The sequence below is a fragment of the Eutrema salsugineum genome, unplaced genomic scaffold, assembly GCF_000478725.1.
Source record: "Eutrema salsugineum unplaced genomic scaffold, Eutsalg1_0 scaffold_18, whole genome shotgun sequence".
Classification (NCBI taxonomy): domain Eukaryota; kingdom Viridiplantae; phylum Streptophyta; class Magnoliopsida; order Brassicales; family Brassicaceae; genus Eutrema; species Eutrema salsugineum.
In genome coordinates, this window is record NW_006256846.1 from 1,032,426 (window position 1) to 1,045,911 (window position 13,486).

The 13,486-nt window shown below is 43.7% G+C and overlaps 1 non-coding gene across 1 annotated transcript; it reads right to left on the reverse strand.

The window, feature by feature from the left end:
- Nucleotides 1-1,246: 1,246 nt before the first annotated feature.
- Nucleotides 1,247-1,353, reverse strand: LOC112087415. The gene has a single exon (XR_002900096.1). It is a non-coding gene; the product is annotated as a small nucleolar RNA R71 (small nucleolar RNA).
- Between the last annotated feature and the right edge of the window lie 12,133 nt (nt 1,354-13,486).

A 13,486-nucleotide genomic window follows, 5' to 3' on the forward strand; every position in this document is an offset into this window, starting at 1 on the left:
TCATTCCTCAAGATAGAGATGTTGAAGATGTGAGCTCCAGCCTCCAGTTGATCGATGTCCTCTGCGGCAATGAGTGCGTGAGCCTCCTTAGCCATCTCTCTAGCTCTGGAACGAGTGATCCTGCCAGCTGCCTCTGGTTCCTCCTCCTCTGAGCTGGTCACGATCATATCATCTTTAGTCATTAATCTTGTTTTAAGTTTTTAGGATTCATTAATCAATCAAAACCTCACCTGTTTACTTGAATTGAGAAACTGATCACATAGCTTAGTGTCTATCACCACATTCTTGGATTGACAACCTCTTTTGTGCTACTTTGACAAGGGGATTGATAGCTCGGAGACCTAAAAAGTCTTGTCTATCAATTGGCGCCGTTGCCAAGTTGTGGAGTGTTTAGCATAAGGCTCTGATCTGTTCTTGAGATCAAGTACTTATTTTTTGTTTTTACTGATTACTTTCAAGTTCAGTTTGTGATTTCAGGTGCATGAACACCAGGTCCAGATCAAGAAGTTGTGGTCCACCTTTCCCCTTAAACGACAACATTAATATTTTGGTACCAAGGAGGAGAAGGGACAGGCGTAGAAGACAGATTGATCAGGCTGATATGGAAGAACAAAGAGAGCATGTGGTTGACATGGAACAACCGGCTCATGAGCAACAGGCTCAGGGTAATGAGGCTGGTAATGCAGCTGGTAATGGAGTTGGTCAATGGTTACATCAGGGTAATGTTCATCAGGAACAGGTATATCAACAGCAAGCTTATGTCCACCAGGGACAAGCTCCAGCTCATCAGCAGAGGCATCAGACCAATGTACAGCAAAGACAACAGGTGCACCACCAACATCAGCCCTGCCAACACCAGCAAAGGAGATATGAGCAGCCACAGGTCTATGTTGGAGAAAATGACAGGGCAAATGCTCATCAGTATGGAGCTGGAATTCAAGCACCACCTGTGCAAAACAACAACTTTGAAGTGAAGGCATCCCTGTTGAATATGGTGCAGAACTCAATGTTCCATGGATTAGCAATGGAAGATCCCTTGGAACACTTGGATCAAGTTGATAAAGTGTGTGACCTGACAAAGATAAATGGAGTTTCTGAAGACAGTTTCAAGCTCAGATTATTCCCCTTCAGTCTTGGTGACAAAGCTCACCAATGGGAGAAGAATCTTCCAAGAGGCTCCATTCAAACCTGGGAGCAATGCAAGCAGGCCTTTCTATCTAAGTTCTTCTCCACCTCCAGAAGTGCTAAACTGAGAAACCAAATCTCTAGCTTCACTCAGCACAGCAATGAGAGTTTTGGTGAAGCATATGATAGATTCAGGAGCTACACCAACCAATGCCCACACCATGGGTTTAGTGAGGCTTCTCTTCTCAGCACACTTTATAGAGGAGCTCTTCCCAAGATTAGAAACCAGCTGGATACTGCATCCAATGGAAACTTTATGGGAAAGGAGATTCATGCTGCTTTAGAGCTAGTGGAGAACTTAGCAATGAGCAATGACACTTATGGTGAAGACTATGACAGATCAAATAGATCTGAAGGTTCAAGCTCAGAACAGAGGCTCACTAGAGAAGTTAAGGAGTTGAGGAGTGAATTGGACAAGTTGAAATTCACCACTCAAAAGCCAATGCACTTTGTAGGAGAGTATGAGGAACCTTCTCAGATCTTTGAGAACATAAGTGAAGAAGGTCAAACCCAGGAGGAGCTTAACTACATTGGGAATCAGAGGTTCCAAAGATATCAGTATGGCAATGCCAATCAGAACCTTTCTTACAGGAATCCCAATGTAGCTAACCCACAAGACCAGGTATATCCCTATTCTCAAGCTCCAAAGAACTTTGTTCCCAAGAACAACTTTCAAGGGTCATTTCAACTCAAGAATCAGTTTGCTCAGAATCAGGGTTTTGGTCAGCAACAGCAACCATTTCAGGGTACTGATTTTGGTTCACAGCAACAGCAAAAGGCACCACCAGGGTTTGGTCCACTACAGTTCGAGCAGCAAGCGCCGGCTCGACATCGGTTTCAGCCACCACCGGTTCAGCAGCAGCCACAGATGGGGTCAGATATGTTGGTATTCTGCAACAACTGCTTCAGGGTCAACAGATATTTGCAAGCCAGAATGCAGCCACGCAGCAGGAAATCAAGAAATTGAAGTAAAACCAGGCCCCAAGCTCAAGGAACCAAGGCCATCTACCTGGAAAGCCTGAACCCAACCCCAAGGAATATGCTAAAGCCATTAGACTGAGGAGTGGAAAGGAGATACCTGGTATTGAGCACAACAATGTGATTATTGAGGACAATGATCAAACTGAGGGGGAGGCAGCCTTAAAAGATGATCAAGTTGCTGAGAAATCAAGGAAAGAAAACGGTAAAGAGGTAGCAAAGGAACCTGAACCAGAAAAGATATATGTGCCACCGCCTCCATACCAACCCAAGCTCCCATTTCCAGGGAGATTTAAGAAGCAACTTGTAGACAAGGCAAGAGCTGTATTTGAGAAGGCACTCAATGAGACACCACTCACAATGCCTCTTATTGATGCATTTCTAATGATGCCAAAGATGGGTAAGTTTTTGAAGGATGTCATTCTTAACAAGACTAAAGAGCTTCAAGGCATGGTGGTAATAAGTCATGAATGCAGTGCCATCATTCAGAAGAAGTCCATTCCAAGAAAGATGACTGATCCAGGGAGTTTCACACTCCCTTGTGCCATTAGACCTCTACTATTCTCTAGATGTCTTTGTGATCTGGGAGCATCTGTAAGTTTGATGCCATTCTCCATAGCAAAGAAGCTTGGCTTTAGAGTGTTCAAACCTGCAAGGATCTCTCTTATCCTTGCAGACAGATCAGTTAGATTACCTGTTGGGATGTTGGAAGATCTACCTGTCAAGATAGGTGGTTTTTAGGTTCCAACTGATTTTGTTGTGCTGGAAATGGATGAGGAACCAGTTGATCCTCTTATCTTGGGTAGGCCATTCCTAGCCACAGCAGGAGCTATTATTGATGTGAGAGGTGGGATCATAGAACTTCAACTTGGATCTGAGAAGCTTAAGTTTGATGTGAATGAGATGATGAGGAAACCCACCATAGAAGGTCAATGCTTCTATGTGGAGACAATGGATCAGTTGGCTTATGAGTTGCTTGAGGAACTGAATACTGATGACCCTCTTCAAGCTGCTCTAACCCAAGAACAAGGAGACCATGGGCTCTTAGCAGAAGAAAGTGAAGGGTACAAGATGTATTTGGACAATGCTAGAGAACTTGGTTCTGAGACAAGGTTTTTTGAACTGGAACAAAGTGGCTCTGAGGTCTTGGCAATCAGAGGATCAGACATGAGCCAATGCAGCTTTGACAAAGATTGGAATGAGGCCGATGCACCCCCTGTTGAGCTCAAGCCTCTACCAACAGGGCTCAGGTATGCCTTCTTGGGCTTAAACTTTACATATCCCGTGATCATCAATGATAGCTTATTAGAGCATGAAGAGAGTGCATTGCTTAGTGAGATAAGAAAGTTCAGGAGAGCCATAGGATACTCTTTGGCTAATATTAGAGGGATCTCTCCTGACATATGCACCCACAGGATACACCTAGAGAACCAATCTATGTCCTCTATTGAGCATCAACGACGTCTTAACCCAAACCTCAAGGAGGTGGTTAAGAAGGAGATAATCAAGCTCCTTAAGGCAGGGATAATTTACCCAATCTCTGACTCAAGGTGGGTATCTCCTGTTCACGTTGTGCCCAAGAAAGGTGGGATCACGGTGGTTAAAAACGAGAAGGATGAGCTGATAGCTACTAGGACTATAACAGGACACAGAATGTGTATAGACTATAGAAAGCTCAATGCAGCCTCTAGAAAGGATCATTTTCTTTTGCCTTTCATTGATCAGATTCTAGAGAGGCTTGCAAACCATCCCTTATTTTGTTTTCTTGATGGGTACTCGGTTTCTTTCAAATCGCCATAGATCCCCGAGATCAAGAGAAAACAACATTTACATCCCTTATGGCACATTTGCATACAGGCGCATGCCTTTTGGTCTTTGTAATGCCCCTGCCACATTTCAACGTTGCATGATGCATATATTCTCTGACATCATTGAAGAGAAGGTGGAGGTGTTCATGGATGATTTTTCTGTCTATGGCTCCTCCTTCTTGGATTGTCTCTCTAATTTGTCACAGGTCTTGGAGAGATGTGAGCAGCATAACTTGGTATTGAATTGGGAGAAATGCCACTTCATGGTGCAGGAAGGAATTGTACTTGGGCATAAGATATCTGAGAAGGGCATAGAGGTTGACAGAGCAAAGGTGGAAGTGATGGTGAATCTGCAAACTCCCACTTCAGTCAAAGGGATATGGAGTTTCGTTGGGCATGCAGGGTTTTACAGAAGATTCATCAAAGATTTCTCAAGAATAGCCAGACCCTTGACAAGGCTGTTGTGTAAAGAAGTTGATTTTATCTTTGATGCTAAGTGTGAAGAGGCCTTCAAGATGATCAAGGATGCATTAGTCAGTGCACCAATTGTCCAAGCCCCATACTGGTCCCTTCCTTTTGAGGTTATGACAGATGCATCTGATTTTGCAGTTGGAGCTGTACTTGGCTAGAGGAAGGATAAGAAGCTTCATGTCATCTACTATGGCAGTTGAACACTTAACTTGATATATTCATAAATTGCATCATTTAATGTACATATTCTAGTCCAAATTATGTCTCATTTGCATACATTTTAGGTCTTTAGGCATTGTTTTAGGACTTAGGAGATTGCATTAGGTCCAAGAGAGTTTTGCATGGTTTGGAGTGTTAAACAGGTGCGTTTGGAGCTTATTTGGAGTGGAGGATGTGATTCAGATGAAGAAATGGAGTTGAAATGATCAAAAATGGTGAAAAGGAGCAATTTTGGGTTTCTAGGCAAAATGATGTACTGATGGCCGAAGATTCTCGGCCAAAATCCTTCCCGCGGGTAGCTTTCTCGGCCAAAAACATGTACCGCGGTCAAGGCTCTCGGCCAAAAATCCCGGGTGCAGATACATTTCTGAAATCGCGTCACTGGAAGATCTTGCCGGCCGATTCAGCTTACAGAGTCTTTAGAAACCTTGGAGATAATTGAGTCAAGAACCCAGGACAGGTTGAATCAGGGCATCTAGAGCACTGAGCTGAAAGATACGGTCACCAGAAGACAGACCTCTCTTGCATCCATTCCGGAGCAATCCGATACTCCTGAATGATCGCCTGTCCAGGGAACCTTCCGGTCCGATTCAGTTGTCGGGTGCTTCATCAAAGTTGAATAGGATTGAATCACGGTTCCTAGAAAATGGAATCATGGAATTCGGACGCGTGAGCAGAAAGTTAAGCTCGTCGGAAGAAACTCTTGTCTCGCTGCCGTTTTGGACGAACCCGATAAGCTCCGAAGAAGGACGGTGCACTTCCAGGCCGATTCGGTTTCCGGGGCTTTCATGCGAATCAGAGATATTTGAGTCCTCTTTCCAGAACGTCCAAGATCATTCAATTCGGAGCTATGATCAGGAAGATACGGTCTCCGGAATGGACACATGTCTAGACGCCTCTCTCTGATCGTGTAAATGCACTGCGAAGATTAGCCCTCCAGGAAGCCTTCCACTTCCCAAGCACCGAAGCTTCCTTCCCCAAAGTTGTATATGTATGAGTCCTCTCGCCTCTGCAACCGGAATAACTCAATTCGGACAAGTATATTATGAGTTACACTCTCCAGAATGCGAAGTGGTCCAGACAGCCCTGAATGATGCGAGCTAAGTGAAACATGACACGATTTGAATGCCACGGTCTGGGACTTGACCGTGGCAACTTTTACACACCTTCGGCGATTGACACGATCTTCATGCCATGGTCTACACTTGACCGTGGCAAACAAACACTTGGCTGGGAGGAACTTTACAAGCATTCGGGTTTTGACACGGTTTGAATGCCACGGTCTAGGACTTGACCATGGCAACTTTTACACACCTTCGGCTTTTGACACGACCACTTGCCACGGGGCTTGACCAAGAGCTACTAGACCGTGGCAATCCAAGAATTTCATCACCCAAACCCAGAAAAGAAGAGACACGGCCACTAGACATGGTGTAAATCAAGCCATGGCAACCTTGATCAAGAAGAATCTGTCCAAGAACTTTGACACTATCAGTTTGCCACGGTCAGTTTGCCACGGTCTGTCCAAACATCATCTTACCGTGGCAAACCACACCACTATCCATCAAAGCCGGGTCAGGACCCAGTTTGTCCTGGGATGACCCGGTCCGCAAGAGACACTATATATGCTTTTTAGGGTTTTTTCCAAGACTTAAGCTTTGTTTTTCTCTTGTTTCTCTTTTCTTTTTAGTGTAAAAACGAGTTTGATTAAGAGATATCTAAGGGATTTGATCATTCCAAAGCTGTTTCTTATCATCTCATTATCTCATTTCTGCTTCTAATCATGATTAACATCATCTCTTGCAAAAGATTAGATGTGTTCTTCATGATTAGTGAGTAGTCATCTTTTAAACTTCTAGGTGTGTAGATTAGGGTGCTTAGATGTTTGATTTGTGATGTTTAGGGTCTAGATTCTCATTTCATTTCCTTAGTTAGCTGCTCTTAATGCTAGATCTCTCATTATAAGCTTGATCTAGAACTTAGGCATTTCTCCACCCACAAGGTGTTTGATGAAATGCCTGAATGAGCTAACTTAAGGGTTTATGCCTTTTTCATCATGGGAATGATTTGTTAAATGCATGAATGACATATTAGAACTGTTTCTTAATGCTCATTGATTCATATTTCACAAATGATGATTTGGTTTGAAAGTGGATTAGTCTAGAGATTAATGCCTTCATGAGAGGATTAGTCTAGATTAGAGTTCTAAGTTGAAATGTTTGAGATCATGTGATTGCTTGTTATGTCTTTCTGTATAAGATTCAGTCTTCTTGGTTGAGAGATTGTTTGGTCACTTATTAGGCTTGATGCATTATGCTTGCTGATTGCTTGATTATATCTGATGGTTGTTAGACTTGATTAAGTGATTTGCAAAGGGATTATTGTCATGGGAATGAATTAATCTGATTAAGAAGCCTAGACTAAAGAGTAGCAAGTGTTGCATTATGTTCTTAGCATCATGATTCAATATCTAAAACACCCTAATCAATGATCACATCTAGAGGTTTAGGTTTTATCATTTGCTTAATCACCATCATCTTGTTTTGTTTGCTTGCTTAGTTCATTAATCATAGCTTGTTTGTTTCTTGTTTTATGCTTTCTTGTTACTTTGTTCACACCAAAACTCATCTTTGATCACTTGACTTAAGAACTTATCACATAAACTAGTGCCTAACTACCACACATATGGATTGACACCCCTTATACTACTTTGACAAGGGGATTGATAACCCTTCTTAAGGCCTTAAAAACTTAAGTTATCATAACTCTGCCCAAGAGAAGTATGCTACCACAGAGAAGGAAATGTTGGCAATAGTCTTTGCTTTTGATAAATTCAGAAGCTACCTGGTGGGATCAAAAGTCATTGTATATTCTGATCATGCAGCCCTCAGGTATCTAATGACCAAGAAAGATTCTAAGCCTAGACTATTGAGATGGGTCCTTCTACTTCAGGAGTTTGATATGGAAGTACAAGACAAAAAGGGTATAGAGAATGGAGCTGCAGACCATCTCTCTAGGTTGAGAGTAGACTCTGAAGTCCCTCTTAATAACAGTCTTCCTGAGGAATCACTGATGGTGCTCAACTCTTATTTGGAGTTTGAAGAAGTGGATAGCATCCAAGAGAAGAGAATGCCCTGGTTTGCTGATATTGTCAACTTTCTTGCTTGTGGAGTGGAACCACCTGAACTTGATGCTTACCACAGAAAGAAGTTCTTCAGAGATGTCAAAAGATACCATTGGGATGAGCCCTACCTGTATGTCCTGAACAAAGATCAGCTGTATAGAAGGTGTCTTGCTGAGGAGGAGATGCAACCTGTGTTGCAAGAGTGTCATGGTTCAGCTTTTGGGGGTCACATGGGAGCATTCAAGACTGTAGCCAAGGTTCTTCAGAGTGGGTTTTGGTGGCCCACAATGTTCAAGGATGCTCAGATGGTTGTTTCACCATGTGATGCCTGTCAGAGGCATGTGAACATTTCAAAGAGGAGTGAGATGCCTCAAAATCCAGTTCTAGAGGTTGAAATCTTTGATTGCTGGGGAGTTGACTTTATGGGGCCTTTCATATCATCTTATGGGAATCAGTACATGCTAGTTGCTGTGGAATATGTGTCCAAGTGGGTTGAGGCCATTGCTTCCCCTACCAATGATTCCAAGGTAGTAGTGAAGTTGTTCAAGAACATTATCTTCCCAAGATTTGGAGTACCCAGGGTTGTTATCTCTGATGGGGGATCTCATTTTGTGAACAAGACTTTGGAAGGATTTCTGAGAAAGCATGGACTGAAACACAAGGTAGCTACCCCTTATCATCCTCAAACTAGTGGCCAGATTGAAGTATCTAATAGACAGATTAAGGCCATTCTTGAGAGGACTGTTAGCTCAAGCAGAAAAGATTGGAGCAAAAGGCTAGATGATGCATTGTGGGCTTATAGAACTGCCTTTAAAACTCCAATTGGGACATCACCTTTCAATCTGCTATATGGGAAGAGCTGCCACCTTCCTGTTGAGCTGGAGTACAAGGCTTTGTGGGCTGTGAAGTTGCTGAACTTTGATATCAAGACTGCTCAAGAGAAAAGGGTCATTCAACTCCATGAACTTGAAGAGATCAGGCTGGGGGCTTTTGAGAGCTCCAAGATTTATAAAGAAAAGACCAAGGCTCTACATGATCAAAAGATTCTGAAAAGGGAGTTCAAGGAAGGTGATCTGGTGTTGCTGTTCAACTCTAGGCTTAAGTTGTTTCCTGGAAAACTTAAGTCTAGATGGTCTGGTCCCTTTAAAGTTCTTGAGGTCAGGCCATATGGAGCTGTTGTGCTAGAGGGCAAGAATGGTCAAGAGTTTGTGGTAAATGGCCAAAGGATCAAGCACTACCTAGTTTCACAAGGGAAGGAGGAAGCTACATCAGTTCCCCTTATTGATCCACCACCAGCCTGTTAAACAGGTTTTCAAAGTCAAACTTAGAGAATTTAAACAAAGTGCTCTTGGGAGACACCCCAAGCTTATCCTTTGTAAATAGGCTTTTGATCTTTTCTTTCTTTCTGTTTTTTTTTATGTTTTAGAACTTTTTGATAGGTTTTGTGAGTTGATCTCAGGTTCCAGGTGATATTTGGAGGCCATGGCTCAGATCAAAGTGGATTGGGGCATGTGAGAAAGCTGAGAAGAAGGTCTAAGGCTTGGAAACAGGTGAAGGCCGGTGTGCTACATGGGTGTGCGGCTCAGTAAAGCCAAAAACCAGGCCGCACACAGAAGAAGGACCCTGTGGTGTCTAAGTGTAAAAGCCTGCGGATTGGTCATGCGGCTCAACACAAGAGGAAGCCAGGCCGCAGCAGAACTCGCAATTTACGGCGGCTTAGGCGTGCGAGCTGATGCACAAGAGGACCAGGCCGCACAGGAGGAAATAACCCTGAGATGCCTAAGGACCTGATCCTGCGAGGTGGTCGTGCGGCTCAGCAAAGGAGAGCCCAGGCCCCACTTCTATTCGTAATTCACACCGGCCTGGGCGTGCGAGAAGAACCGAGAGCATCCAGGCCGCACGAAAAGAACAAGATGTAAAGTCATCTAAGTGCCCAGACCTGCGACTTGGGTGTGCGGCCTGGATCAAGGAAAGACCAAGCCGCACGAGGACTCGCAAATCACACTGATTGGGTCGTGCTAGCTGATGTCCAAGCATCCAAGCCGCACACCAAACAAAGAGTCCTGAGGTGCCTAAGTGTAAAACCATGCGAGATGGTCATGCGGCCTAACTCACGAAAGGACCAAGGCGCACGAAGGCTCGCAATTCACACCGAGTTGGACCTGCTAGCTGATGCTCAAGAACCCATGCCGCACACAAAAAAAAAGGGATCCAGAACGGCCTAAATCCCAGATCGTGCGAGTTGGTTGTGCGGCTCAGCAAAGGAGAGGCCAAGCCGCATGCACATTCTCAATTCACACATGTTCAGGCATGCGGCTCAGCTCGACATCATCCCAGGCCGCACAATGAGAAGAAGCATGGATATGTCTAAGTGTCAGATCGTGCGACCTGGTCATGCGACTTGGACGCACGAAAGACCAGGCCGCACGAGATCTCGCAAATTACACCGGTTGGGTCGTGCGGGATAGCTGAAGGCTGGGCCAGGTAGCAGCATCAAGGAAAGGACTGGGCCTTGCAAAAGAAGTTCTGGTGCGATTTGGGCATGCGGGACAGAAAGAAAAAGGACCCAGTCGCACAAAACATTCATGATCTACACCGAGTTGGTCGTGCGGCTCGGTCACGGGAGTTCCAGGTCGCACAAGGAGAGAAAGGAGTATGGTCAACGAGAAAAGGACAGATCAAAGCCTTGACTGGTCAAAATAGATCTATTGACCACCAGTCCAAAGGCTAAACCTTGTCCCACACTCTCTCTTCCTCACCAAAACCACGAGTTTGCTCCCTTTTCCTCATTTCTCTCCATTGTTTTCATCATAACTCTCTCAGTTCTCCACCAAATTCGTTGATTCAAAGTGCTCTGAGCTCGTTTTTGAGTTGTTAACATCATCCTGATTGCATTTTGAACTCGTTTGCATCATAATCCCAAGGTATTCACTCTGTTAAAATTCATCTTTTTCCATGTTCTTCAATGGTGATTTTTGAACTTCAAGGTGTGGAATCGATTTGGATAGGTTTTTTTAGACCTTGGGATTATTTTTATAAATGCTAGGGTGCTAGATAGTCATGGAAAATAGAGCACTTTGTTGGTGATTCATTGTTCTTGGGTTTTAAAAATTGTTGCAAGATAATTCATGAAAAAAATCGATTTTTCTTGGAAAAGAAATGAACTTGTTTCTTGCTGAGTCCTTGCTTTGCACTCTTGTTTTTGCATTGCTATGAACTAATTGGATTGATGCTAGGCTTGAGAAACTTGTTCATGTGCTTTTGAAATTGATTCTTGCAACAAATGTTTTCAAAATTTTGGAGAATTTTGTGAACCTTGATCTTGTGCTAATCTTGTTTTTGAGACATTTCTTGGCAGATGACTGAAAGAACCAACTCTCTAGCCAAGAAGAAGGGCATTGCATCCAAGGACAAGGGTTTGGTCTCAGGGTCTTCACAGCAAAAAGGAAAAGGCCAAGTGACCAAGAAAATCACAAAGCACGGTAAAGGAGAACAAGCGCCAAAAAGGGCAAGGCATGAAGAGAAAGCAATGGTGGTTTCTTCTTGTTCCAAAAAGAAAGGGAAACAGTTGGCTGTGGTATCTGATGGTGAACAGACTGAGAGTGGCTCAAGCAGCTCAGCTGGTGGTTCCCAAGGCACCATTGAAGAGGGATCAAAGAGGATCAAGAAAACTGAACCAGAAACACCTGATTATCTGGCTAAGTTTCAACAGATGGAGATCCAGCAAGGGAGGTTCCCTGATGTGCACTTTCTGAAGAAGATTGGAATCTATGAAGATGTCAAAACTTTGCTTGGGAACATGGGCATTGAATCACTTTTGGAGATGAGAGAGATCGCATATGAAGGGGAGTCTCAAGAGTTCTTGGCTTCTTTTGATGCTTTTATATACTACCCAAGGGATTCAAGAATTCTTCAAGGGGATGGACTTGGACACATGGAGTTTACTGTGAAAGGAAAGGACTATACAGTGTCATTCAGGGAATTGAATGAGATATTTGGGTTTTCTGCACCTGGAAATGTTCCTCTCTCCAACCAGGTCAATCTCAGAAAGGAAGATATTCAGGCTCTATGGAGATCAATAGCTTTTTGGAAGTACACAGCTGGAGCAGCTAAGTCCTCTTGGATACGGAATCCAGTGCTGAGATATGTCCACAAGATCCTCTCTCACAGCTTCTTCTTCAAACTTGATGTTGGGAGAGTTCACAAGGGTGATCTGAATCTCCTTGGTGTGAGGCTGAAACAGTTGATGCCAACTCATGAAGATGGGAAGCCCTATGAAGGATATGCTTACACACCTTGCCTTGCCTCTCAATTAGCAAGGTCTTTGATGTTCTACAAAAAGTGCATTTGGGGTTCAACAAAGAAGGATGCAAAGCTGACCCATGGATGGATTGTAACAAAGATCTTGAAGGCAAAGCGGTACAGATTCAAGGAGAACAAGGCAAGGTTTGATCTGATTAAAAAAGCCCATTTGTGTAAGATTGGTTTCCTTCAAGGAAGAGTTGGAGCCAAGCTGGTTTACAACTTCAAATCCTTCATTGATGAACCAGTCCAAACTCTCCTGCCCAATTCCTCCATCACCACAGTCCAAGTAAAGAGGAACATTCACTTCTTCTTGCTGAAGGAAGAGCTGTACAATGTCCAAACTGATCCCCCAATTCTCAAGTACAAGAAAGCTTGCAGAGAAGAAGCCTCCAAGGAAAGGAAAGCAACCGCTGAAGATGCTACCACAACTGCTGCTGGTGCTGGAGATGTTGGTCTGCCTCCACCTCAAAAACGTTTTGGTGGAAACTGTTAGAATATTTAGAGACTAAGCGGAATAAAGAGATTTGAGAGAGTGTGCAAAAGAGATGAGAGAAAGAGTTCCCAAAGTAGTGTGTTTATTCATTCTCGTCTTTGACACATATATAGAGGAGACAGAAATACAAAAGAAAGTGGTTAGAGACATAAGGAAACATGTGAGTCTTGAGCATGGATCCCGAGAGATAGTGACAGCTCCAACGGTCACAAGACCAAGTGTAAACGACGCGCCAAAGGGGGGACCATTGTACGGACACCAACTCTCTTCTTCCTTAAACATCACACGTGATCCCTTGAGCCTTCTCTCCTTATTAAAGGCTAACACCGATTCAAGCCCTAAAGCATAGAACCTTTCTTGACCAATACTCCCCCTCAAGCTTAGCCATCGAAGTTGTTTAGATTGCTAAGCTTGAAGACCCATGAGCATCACCTCATTAAAAACCTTAACAAGGAAAACCTCATGGGACAAAACCTTGTTAAGGGAAAAAGAGTGTGATGTCCATGGATCAAGGACTATGATCAAGGGCGACTAAGGTCCACAAGTCCTAGCTTGCTAAAGAGATTGTTGCAAACTTTAAGACTTGCGGCCTTAGTGAAAATATCAGCCAACTGGTCTTCACTTCTTGTGTAACACGGTAACACCACACCTTCCTCAATCTTCTCACGGACCTTGTGGCAATCTATTTCAATAGACTTTGTTCTCTCATGAAACACCGAGTTTGTTGCAATGTGTATAGCAGCTTGGTTATCACAATGCATTGTAATCGGACCTTCTTGCTCAATGCCAAGGTCTTTAAGGAGCGCCTTAAGCCAGGTTAATTCACTTGTAAGCTTCCTCATTGCCCTATATTCAGCTTCTGCGGTTGAGCATGAGACCACCTTTTGCTTCTTAGTCTTCCAG